Source organism: Theropithecus gelada, chromosome 19 (genome assembly GCF_003255815.1).
Source record: "Theropithecus gelada isolate Dixy chromosome 19, Tgel_1.0, whole genome shotgun sequence".
NCBI classification, from domain to species: Eukaryota; Metazoa; Chordata; class Mammalia; order Primates; family Cercopithecidae; genus Theropithecus; species Theropithecus gelada.
The window spans coordinates 30,011,278-30,023,542 of NC_037687.1; positions in this window are offsets into that span (position 1 = coordinate 30,011,278).

A 12,265-nucleotide genomic window follows, 5' to 3' on the forward strand; every position below is an offset into this window, starting at 1 on the left:
AAAAAAAAAAAAAAAAAAAAAGAAAGAGAGCCTGAATAGCTAAGGCAATCCTAAGCAAAAAGAACAAAGCTGAAGGCATCATGTTACCCCACTTTGAACTATACTGCAGGGCCACAGTAACCAAAACGTTATGGCACTGGTACAAAAACAGACACATAGACTAATGGAACAGAATAGAGAGCCCACATTTAAGGCCACACATCTACAACCATCTGACCATCTAAAAAGCTGATGAAAACAAGCAATGGGGAAAAGAGTCCCTATTCAAGAAATGATGCCATATGCAGAAAATTGAAGCTGGACCCCTTCCTTACATCATATACAAAAATCCACTCAAAATGGATTAAAGATTTAAATGTAAAACCCACAATTATAAGCGTTCCAGAGGACAACTTGGGCAATATCATCCTGGACATAGGAAGAAAGATTTTATGACAAAGATATCAAAAGCAATAGAAACAAAATAAAAACTTGACAAGTGAGATCTAGTTAAACTTAGGACCTTTTGTACACATTAAAAACAACTGGATCTTGGGTAAACTCACTCAAGAACTCACTACCAAGGCAATGAAGCTAAGCCCCCAAAATTTGGGGAAAAGCAAAAGAAACTAACAACAGGGTAAATAGACAGCCTACTGAATGGGAGAAGATTTTTGCAAACTGTGCATTTGACAAAGGTCTATGTGATGGTTAATATTAGGTTTCAACTTGATTGAAGGAAGGCTAGATGGCTGGTAATGTATTGTTTCTGGGTATGTCTGTGAGGGTGTTGTCAGAGGAGACTGACATTTGACTCAATGGACTGGGCTGGGAAGACCTACCCTCAATGTGGGTCAGCACCATCCAGTCAGCTGCCAGTGAGGCTAGAACAAAGCACCCAGAAGGTGAGATAAGCTGGGTTGCTAAGTCTTCTGGCTTTCATCTTTCTCCCACACTGGATGCTTCCTTCCATGTGTCCTGCCTTTGGACGTTAGACTTCAGGTTCTTCAGCTTTTGGACTCTTGGACTTACAGTGGTTTGCCAGGTGCTCTCGGGCCTTTGGCCACAGACTGAGGCTGCACTGTTGGCATCCCTACTTTTGAGGCATTTGAACTTGGAATGGGTCACTACTGGCTTCTTTCTTCCTCAGCGTGCAGACAGACTACTGTGGAACTTGGCCTTGTGATCGTGTGGGCCAATTCTCCTTAATAAACTCCCCCTCTTATATACATATATTCTATTAGTTCTGTCCCTCTGGAGAACCCCAATACAGATTTTGGTATCAGGAGTGGTTCAAGAGGAACAGAATTTTAAAGATGTATTTCTTTAGTTGGTTTTGGGGTCTCTAGAGTTGGCTGTTTAATCGGATTAGACCCCAAAATGCTAAGGACTCTACTTCGAATAGTATGGAGAACACTGGTAGTTATTGGCATAAACTGTTGAGTTATGCAAAATAAATGCATTTGCTACTTCTGATTCACCACTCCTGAGGGGTAAGGAGTTTAGTGACTCTATACATGATACCTTTGACCATATGTTGAGAACCAAGGAATATAATGAAGTTGGTTGATTGCTCATAACTTTGCTGGACAAATAGATGAAAGAAAAAAAATGAGCTCAGGGATTCCATCTCCCAGCGCCAGAAGTGCATATTTAGCCTCAAATCTAAGATTGCCCTGGATGGGAATCTAATCTCCTTTAGACAAAGGGCTGAAATTGGGGAAAATCAGATACAAGGTCATATAATGTAAGTGGATGACCTGCAATGAAATGTGAATGTCAGCCTTGTCAGGTGTCTACTGTTAAAGTGAGGCCATTGATTGGAAAATAATGAGAACCTATAACTTGGAATGAGGATGTGAAGAAGGACCCTGATAAAGCTGGAGATACTGAGCCCCTGAACTATTTTTTTTTTTTTTTTTTTTTTTTTTTTGCCAGAGGAGACAGCCTCCCTACCTTCAGTGGTGGCAACATCCCCTTCTTCACCCAGGTTGCCATCGGTCTTTCCACCTTTGTCTGAGGAGATTAACCCTGTACTGGTTGAGGCAATGGCAAGGGTCTACCCTGGGACAGTTGCCAGTTAAGACTATACTGATTCTCCTCAGCACCCACACTCTTTGCTTCTAGACCTGTCACTAGACTCAACTCCCGCAGGTTCCTAGAGGTGAGGTTCAGAGTGTGTGGTGGCTCACGCCTATAATCCCAGCACTTTGGGAGGCTGAGGTGGGCAGATCACGAAGTCAGGAGTTCAAGAGCAGCCTGACCAACATGGTGAAACCCCGTCTCCACTAAAAATACAAAAATTAGCCAGATTTGGGGGTGCATGCCTGTAATCCCAGCTACTCAGGAGGCTGGGGCAGGAGAATCACTTGAACCAGGGAGGTGGAGGTTGCAGTGAGTCGAGATGGTGCCACTGCACTCCAACCTGGGCAACAGAGCGAGACTCCATCTCAAAAAAAAAAAAAAAAATCAGAGCTTAGTCCTCACTTGTGAAATAGATTTGTGAAGGAAGCACATACATCCTTGAAGAGCTCTGTGACTGATATTCTCTGTATGCTAGATCTTACAGTGCACACCAGTCACTCAGCTGAAAAACTTAAATGCAATGGGAATAATTGGATCTTAAGGAGGCAAGGACCAAGTAGCCACTCAAATACCAAAGGAGAGGTGGGCATAGTTAACATAACAGACAGCAGAGGCAAAGTAGCAATCAAAATTGTCTGACTCACTGGGCACGCTGGCTCATGCCAGCCTAAAACCAAATTCCAGCACTTTGGGAGGCTGAGGCAGGTGGACCATCTGAGGTCAGGAGTTCCAGACCAGCCTGGCCAACATGGTGAAACCTCATCTCTACAAAAAATACAAAAATTAGCCAGGTGGGAAACCTCATCTCTACTAAAAATACAAAAATTAGCTGGGTGTGGTGGCACAGGCCTGTAATCCCAGCTATTCAGGAGGCTGAGGCATGAGAATCGCTTGAACCTAGGAGAGGTTGCAGTGAGCTGAGACTGTGCCACTGTACTCCAACCTGGGTGAGAGAGTGAGACCCTGTCTCAAAAAAAAAAAAAAAAAAAATGGCCAGGCATGGTGGTTCACGCCTTAATCCCAGTACTTTGGGAGGTCGAAGCAGACAGATCACCTGAGGTCAGGAGTTCCAGACCATCCTGGCCAACATGGCAAAACCCTGTCTCTACTAAAAATACGAAAATTAGCTGGGCGTGGTGGCGGACGCCTGTAAATCCCACTACCNGAAAGGGGAAAGGAAAAAGGGAAGGGGAAAAGAAAGGGGAAAGGAAAGGGGAAAGGAAAAAGGGAAGGGAAGGGAGGGGGAGGGGAGGGGAGGGAAGGGAAGGGGAAGGGGAAGGAGAAGGGGAAGGGGAAGGGAAGACTGACTCATGTAGAACTCTGTCATTGGCTAATTATGGTGTTCCTAGAAGTGGAAGCGATAGGAAGCCTACTACATTCTTAATTTGCATAAGCAGAAAACTCCCATGTTGAATGAACAAAAGTCTAATTTGAATTAGAAACACAGAGAATTATGGCCCCTCAATTTCCAGACTTGAGCCAGTTTACAGACCCAGGAACCCTGAATGAAAAGGAAGCTGGATTTCCTTAAGGATCTCACTGCACGACAATTTATACTGTCAATCTTTCTCCCAGCCTTTTCCAAGGAGAGCTCTGGCCTTTTACCAGAGTAAATGTGCACTGGGGAACGTGGAATGATCAGACCTTTTGGGGACTAGTGGACACTGGCTCTGAGCTAACATTGATTCCAGGGGACCCAAAACATCATTGTGGTCCTCAGAGTAGGGGTTTATGGGAGATCAGATAATTAATGGAGTTTTAGCTCAGGTCTGGTTTACAGTGAGTCCAGTGTGTCCCCAGACTCATCCTCTGGTCATTTCCCCAGTGCCAAAACGCATAATTGGAATAGACATACTTAGCAGCGGGCAGAATCCCCACATTAGCTTGCTGACTAGCAGAGTGAGGGCTATTACGGTGGGAAAGGCCAAACGGAAGCCACTAGAGCTGCCTCCATCTAGAAAACTAGTAAATAAAAAACATCACAGGCCAGGTGCAGTGGCTCACACCTGTAATCCCAGCACTTTGGGAGGCTGAGGCAGGTGGATCACCAGGTCAGGAGTTCAAGAGCAGCCTGACCAATATGGCGAAACTCCATCTCTACTAAAAATATAAAAATACAGACTGGGCGCACTGGCTCACGCATGTAATCCCAGCACTTTGGGAGGCCGAGGCAGTCGGATCACGGAATCAGGAGTTCGAGACCAGCCTGGCCAACGCAGTAAAACCCCATCTGTACTAAAAATACAAAAATTAGCTGGGTACAGTGTCATGTGCCTGTAGTCCCAGCTACTCGGGAGGCAGAGGCAGGAGAATCGCTTGAATATGGGAGGTGAAGGTTGGAGTGAGGTGAGATGGCGCCACTGCACTCTAGCCTGGGTCACAGAGCAAGACTCCATCTCAAAAAAAAAAAGACAAAAAACCCCACAAAAATTAGTTGGGCATGGTGGCACGACCCCGTAGTCCAACTACTTGGGAGGCTGAGGCAGGCAGGAGAATCGCTTGAACCCAGGAGGCAGAGGTTGCAGTGAGCCGAGGTCGCACCACTGCACTCCAGCCTGGGCGATTACAGCAAGACTCCATCTCAAAAACAAATGAACAAAAGCAACATCACATCCCTGGAGGGACTGCAGAGATTAGTGCCACCATTAAGGACTTGAAAGATGCAGGGGTGGTGATTCCCACCACATCTCCATTCAGCTCTCTTATTTGGCCTGTGCAGAAGACAGGTGGATCTTGGAGAATGACAGTGGATTATCATAAGCTCAATCGAGTGGTGCCTCCAATGGCAGCTCCTGTACCAGATGTGGTTTAATTGCTTCAGCAAATTACCACATCTCCTGGTAACTGGTATGCAGCCATTGATTTGGCTAAATGCTTTTTTTTCTTTCCATTCCTGTCCATAAGGCCCACCAGAAGGAATCCGCCTTCAGCTGGCAAGACCAGCAATCTACCTTCCCTGTCGTGCCTCGGAGGAATATGGGCTCTCCAGCTTTATGTCATAATCTTGTTCACGGAGATCCTGATCAGTTCGCTTTCATAAGATATCACACTGCTCCTTTACATCGATGACATTATGCTCACTGGACCCAGTGAGAAACAAGTAGCAACCACATTGAATTTATTGGTGAGACATTGGTATGCCAGGAGATGAGAAATAAATCTGAGTAAAATTCGGGATCCTTTTGCCTCAGTGAAATTTCTAGGGGTCCGGTGGCCTGGGGCCTGTCAAGATATTCCTTCTTCTTCTTTTTTTTTTAATGGAGTTTTGCTCTTGTTGCCCAGGCTGGAGTGCAATGACTTGCAACTTCCGCCTCCTGGGTTCAAGCAATTCTCCTGCCTCAGCCTCCCGAGTAGCTGGGATTATAGGCATCTGCCACCATGCCACGCTAATTTTTTGTATTTTTAGTAAAGACAGGGTTTCACAATGTTGGTCTTAAACTCCTGACCTCAGGTGATCCACCTGCCTCAGCCTCCCAAAGTGCTATGATTACAGGCGTAGGCCACTGCATCCGGCCAAGATATTCCTTATAAGGTGAACGATAAGTTGCTGCATTTGGCCCTTCCTACCACAAAGAAAGAGGCATTAACACCTAGTGGGCCTGTTTGGATTTGGAGACAACACATTCCTCATTTGGGTGTGTTACTCCGGCTCATTTATCAAGTGACCCGAAAGGCTGCCAATTTTGAGTGTGGTCCAGAACAGAAGACTCCGCAACAGGTCCAGGCTGCTGTGCAAGCTGCTTCGCCACTGGGCCATATGACCCAGCAGATCCAATGGTACTTGAAGTGTCAGTAGCAGATAGGCATGCTGTTTGGAGCCTCTGTCAGGCCCCTAAAGGTAAATCATAGTGGGGCCTCTGGGATTTTGGAGCAAGGCCCTACCATCCTCTGCAGATAACTACTCACCTTTTGCAAGACAGCTCCCAGTCTATCATTGGGCCTTGGCAGAAACTGAACATTTGACTATGGGTCACCAAGTTACTATGAGACCTGATCTGCCTATCATTAACTGGGTGCTTTCTGACTCATGGAGCCATAAAGCTGTGCATGCACAGCAGCATTCCATCATCAAATGGGAATGGTATATATGTGATTGGGCTCAAGCAGTTCCTGAAGGCACAAGGAAGTTACCCGAGAAAGTGGCTCAAATGGCCAGGCACGGTGGCTCATGCCTATAATCCCAGCACTTTGGGAGGCCGAGGTGGGCGGATCGCTCGAGGTCAGGAGTTTGAGACCAGCCTGGTCAACATGGCGAAACCCCATCTCTACTAAAAATACAAAAATTAGCCAGGTGTGGTGGTGCATGCCTGTAACCCCAGCTACTCAGGAGGCTGAGGCAGGAGACTCGCTTGAACCCGAGAGGTGGAGGCTGCAGTGAACCGAGATTGTGCCACTGCACTCCTCCAGCCTGGGCGACAGAGCGAGACTCCGTCTCAAAAAAAAAAAAAAAAAGAAAGAAAGAAAAAAGAAAGAGAAAGAGAAAGTGGCTCAAATGCCCATGGTCTCTACTCCTGCCACCTGCCTTCTGTCCCTCAGCCTGCACCAACATTCTCATGGGGAGTTCCCTATGATCAATTAACACAGCAAAAGAAGACTAGGGCCTAGTTTACAGATGGTTCTGCATGATATGAAAGTATCATCTGAAAGCAGACAGCTGCAGCACTTTCTAGGACATCCCTGAAGAATAGTGGTGAAGGAAAATCTTCCCAGTGGGCAGAACCTTGAGCGGCACACCTGGTTGCGCACTTTGGTTGGAAGGAGAAATGGCCAGATGTGTGATTATATACTGACTCATGAGCTGTAGCTAATGGTTTGGCTGGATGGTCAGGGGCTTGGAAGGAGCATGACTGGAAAATTGGTGACAGAAAACTTTGGAGAAGAGGCATGTGGATGGACCCAAGTGGTCAAAAACAGTGAAGATATTTGTGTCCCTAAACAATCCCTGCTCCCCAGTAGCACTGAAACCACAAGGCCCACACCCCATCTCCAATCTATGTCTGGGTGTCAGCCCTTCCCAGGACCATGCCCAGCGGAGCCTCTTCAGAAGTTCATGTCACTAGGTCATGCACGACGGAATTTAAGTGAGATGAGAGGGACCGAGGGAAGGCATGCGTGAGTGAGCAAACATGTCAGGCAGGATGTTTCAAAGATTTGCAACTTCAAAGAATGACATTTTGTTACAGCAGGTAGCTCATATGGTATGAGCAGGAGAGGGCTCCCCCTCCCCATACACACACATCAGGAATGAGCCAGGCAACCATCAGGTGATGGTCAGGTGGTTGTTAACTGTCTCTCTAAAATAATAATTAGTCACAGCCAGCACCAGGGAAAGACATAGATAGAAAACACCTGAAACGTGATCAGCCCCTTCCCATGAGATCTCAGGAGTTGGGCAAGTGGACTGAAGCATGTGCATGTGGACAGCCCACCCCAAGGAAGCAAGACCCCGGAAGTATGCCAACGTATAAAACCCTAAGTCAAAAGGTCAAACTGCACACTTGCCTTTCAAGTGGTCCACTTGGCCCTCTTCCAAGTGTACTCTCCTTCCTTTTATTTCTGCTCTAAAGCTTTTTCTTTTTCTTTTTTCTTTTTTTTTTTTTTTTTTTTTGAGTCGAAGTCTTGCTTTGTTGCCCAGGCTGGAGTGCAGTGGCGTGATCTCGGCTCACCACAACCTCCACCTCCAGGGTTCAAGCAATTCTCCTGCCTCAGCCTCCTGAGTAGCTGGGACTACAGGCGGGCACCACCACGCTCGGCTAACTTTTGTATTTTTAGTAGAGATGAGTTTTCACCATCTTAGCCAGGCTGGTCTTGAGCTCCTGACCTCAGATGATCCACCTGCCTCAGCTTCCCAAAGTGCTGGGATTACAGGCATGAGCCACCGCACCCAGAAAAAAATTTCATATGTGTTATATTATAAACAGAGAAATCAATTTGTCACAACTTAGTCAACTGATCCTATCAATCCCCCCTTTGTTCATTATTCTGTGTTTCCCTCCCTTATTCCATACGTCTCTCTCATTCTCATCTTCTCTAACTCTTGGGTTCTTTTCTGTTTTCCCCTGGGTTTCTGCTCCTCATTCTGAGCCTCTCTCCTCTCTTGCTGTTTCTCTCCTTCTTCCCGCTATTCCATCTTTTCCACCTGTTCTGCTCCAGTCTTGCAACTTGTTTCACCTCCTGTCCCTCTTTCTCCCCAATCACTGGATTGTCCCCAGCGTCCATACATTTCTGCCTCCGTCTTCCCCCATCTCTACTTCCCCTGTTAAATTCCCTCTTCCCTGTTTATGCCCCCTTGTCCTCAGTCTCTAGCACCCTCAGATTCCTAGGCTTACACTGAGGTCTATGATCCATTCTGAGTTAATTTATGCACAAAATGTGAGGTTTTTAGCTGGATTTTTTTCTTCCCCGCCCCCCCCCTCCATTTGCATGTCCAGTTGTTCCAGCACCAAAACTCAAAGAGAAACAGACAATCTGAACAGGCCTATAGCTTTTAATGAATTTGAACCAATAATCCCTGAGAACCCTGCTGTGGTTCTCCCTCTGCTCTCCTTGTCACCAGCTGCCCCTTCTTGCTGTCCCAGCACCACGCTGCTGCCTGCCACGGCTCCAAATCCCTCCTCCTCTCCCTCACTCTCTGTCTGAGCCTCCCCTCTGCTGCCCCTCTCCCTACTTTGCTGTCCTTCATCTTTCTGGACATGGAGCTTTTCTCTATATTTCTCCAGTTGTTTCCCCATCCTGTTACTTTCTCAGCTCCTTCTTTCACTCTTCCTGTCTCTTTGCGAATCCCCCATGCACCCTCCATTTTGCCATCTGTTTATGGATTTCCCTCATTCTCTGTCTCAGTCTGTCTACTTCTCTCGTAGTCCCTGTTTCCAGATCCCCTTGGCCCACACATTCACAGGAGGGTTTGCAGTAAGACGCCTGCATCCCGCAGGCGCACATTTTTCAGGGGGTGGAGCTGGGAAGGCAAGATCACCGGTTTGTCACAGGACAGGCCCCGGGCACCTCCCTAACGCGGGCTAAGGGGAAGCGGTGACCGCAAACAAAGGCCTGGGGAGCAGCAGGGCCCAGCATGAGTTGGAGGGAGGTAGGGGGCGATGGCGCCTTAGGACAGGGGTGGGGTGTGCAGGATCCCACCAGGCAGAGGACGGCGGCCTCCCTGGGACTGGGGCTGCGGGGCCGACGAGGGCGAGGCTGGGAGGCGCCCAGGATGCGACTCCACCTCGCGGGTGAGGACTTGAAAAAGTGCAGGGCAGGAGGAGGTGTCAGTAAAGGGTTTCGAACGGAAAATTTTAAGGAAATAACATGTCTACATGACCTGAAGGCAGAAACACCGGCGACGGAACCAGCCTCAGAATGATTTTACCCCAAATTATTGACACGACCCCAAGAGTCTCACAGCGATGTGTGACTTACTGGCAGTGAGGAGAGCGGTATGAGAATTTTCAGGGGTGTACGAACCTCCAAATCCAGGGTATGGAGGTGAGAGAACTGCGAAGCCCAAGTTTAATCTTACTAACAAACCGGGACATCCACGCGCCGCCATAAAAGGTTCACTCCGCGCGATCTGTTTCCGGGTCTGCAGGAAACTAAGCGCGCAGAGCGGAAGCCTGCGCGGGTCCCGCGAGCGGACAGTTCGGTGGGGGAAGAAGGAAGGGGGCGGGGCCTCCGCGGAGGAGCTGGGCCTGTGCTTTCCTCTTCTGGCTCCCATGGCATCTCTATTTTTCGGGTTTAGGAGGCAACATTTACCAGTGAGGCTGAAGCAACTCAGCAGGATCTCCCTGGGGCAGGGCAAACTGTCGGTGATTGGATCCAGGAAAATTCCTGCTATCGAAATTAAGTTTAGCAACTTAATTTAAAAGCCCCAGAATTGTCTGTGAAGAGGATGTAAACTGCAATGTGAAATGCAAACTCTGCATGGGGTAATGGTGCAATCCCGTGCTGATGTCCCACAAAACAAAATAGAAATCCTTTTATTTTCTAATCTCCATTTACTCCAGAGAGTCAACCTTGTACTCGTTTCCAAAGACTTTCTTTTCTTTTTCTTTTTCTTTTTGAAATGGAGTTCCAAATCCGTCAGCCTCGACCTCCCAAAGTGCTGGGATTACAGGCATGAGCCACTGGGACCGGCATCCAGAGACTTTCATAGAGACAACACCTGGGGTGTAAGCATGGAAAGCTAGGTCTGTCATCACCCTGGATTCATCTTGCCTCTGCCCAGAAGAGACAGTGCACTGAAAACAGGAGGGTTTTGCAGCAAAGAGTTTAATTATTGCAGGGCTAGCCAAGTGGAACAAGTTGGGAGAGGGGGAAGTTAGTTCTCAAATCTGTCACCCAAAAAGTTGGGAGGCTAGGGTTTTGAGGATAATTCAGAGAGCAAGGGGCTAGGGAATTGGTATGGCTCATTCGTTGTGGAGAAAATCATAGGAGGGTTCAAAACAGGTCTCCTGGAGCTGAGTCAGTTTCTGGGTGAAGGTCACAGGACCAGGTGGTGCCAGTTCTCTGGTACCAGTGAAGAAGATGTCCAGGTGGTCTGAGTGACTCTGCCCAATTGTAAAAGTCTGAAAAATACCTCAAAGACCAGTCTTAGGTTTTCAAAATAGTAATGTTATCTACAGGAGCAACTGAGAAATTACAAATCACTGGTTATTGTTTCTTTCTATATTTTAGCAGAATTCAGTTACCTCCCATAATCCTAACATTGTAGCCTTTCGTTAGTCTTAGAAAGTTGGTTTCAGTCACCTGAGAGGGTCACTTTGGGGAGGGACTAGTATCATCCTTTCTTCAAAGTCATAACTATAAACTGAATTCCACCCATAGTTAGCTGGGCCAATGCCCAGTAATGAGCAAACATAGCTTGTGTGGTTAGAAGCAACAATTAGGTTAGATTTCTCTATCATGATTTTTTGCAGATGCAGTTTCAGGTTCACTGATAAGTTAGATCACCAATTTTTGCTTTAAATAATAAGCAATGGCCAGGTATGGTGGCTCATGCCTGTAATCCCAGCACTTTGAGAGCTGAGGCGGGTGGGTCACCTGAGGTCAGGAGTTCAAGACCAGCCTGGCCAACATGGGGAAACCCTGTCTCTACTAAAAATACAAAAAGTAGCCGGACGTGGTGGTGCATGCCTGGAATCTCAGCTACTTGGGAGGCTGAGGCAGCAGAATCACTTGAACCTGGGAGGCAGAGGTTGCAGTGAGCCAAGGTTGCGACATTTTACTCCAGCCTTGGCGACAAGATCGAAACTTCCTCAAAGAAAAACAAAACAAACAAAACAAAAACCTAAAACATCTGATGGGAGAAAGACCGGCACAAACAATAACAAAAAAACCCCAAACAATATACTGAGTGCTCTAATGGTAAGGAGAAATTTAAACCAGCTGATTATTAATCTTAACTTTAGCCAAGACAGAACCCCAAATTCACCTATGTACCTAGGAATGGGTATACCATCCTAGAAGCAGGAAAAAAACTCAAATTCACCTTCCCAATTGGAAGCGAGCTTAAACTTTAGAAAGGAGTTACCTGCCTTCCGTTGTCATGGAAGCAGGAAAACGTGCCTTCCTTATTGGAAGCAAGTAAAACTCCAGAAAAAGAAGTTGTACAGCAAAATAAACTTAAGATCTCAACCAAATTTGGTAGATCAGGGATTTTCTGGAGAGGGGGCTCCCAGACCTCAGCCAATTGTCCTATTGGTTTGAGCCATAAGGATAGCTCACTCTGGTACCAAGCACCAATAGGAGATTTGCCCCCTCCACTCAGAGTTACTTCCTTGGGTCACCAATTTGTCAACCAAGAGTATCTGAGACAGGTCTCAATCAATTTAGAAAGTTTATATTGCCCAGCCGGGCGCAGTGGCTCAAGCCTGTAATCCCAGCACTTTGGGAGGCCGAGACGGGCGGATCACAAGGTCAGAAGATCGAGACCATCCTGGCTAACACGGTGAAACCCCGTCTCTACTAAAAAATACAAAAAAAAAAAACTAGCCGGGCGAAGTGGCGGGTGCCTGTAGTCCCAGCTACTCGGGAGGCTGAGGCAGGAGAATGGCATGAACCCGAGAGGAGGAGCTTGCAGCGAGCTGAGATCCGGCCACTGCACTCCAGCCTGGGTGACAGAGAAAGACCCCGTCTCAAAAAAAAAAAAAAAAAAGAAAGTTTATATTGCCAAGGTTAACAATGTGCCTGTGACATAGCCTCAGGAAAT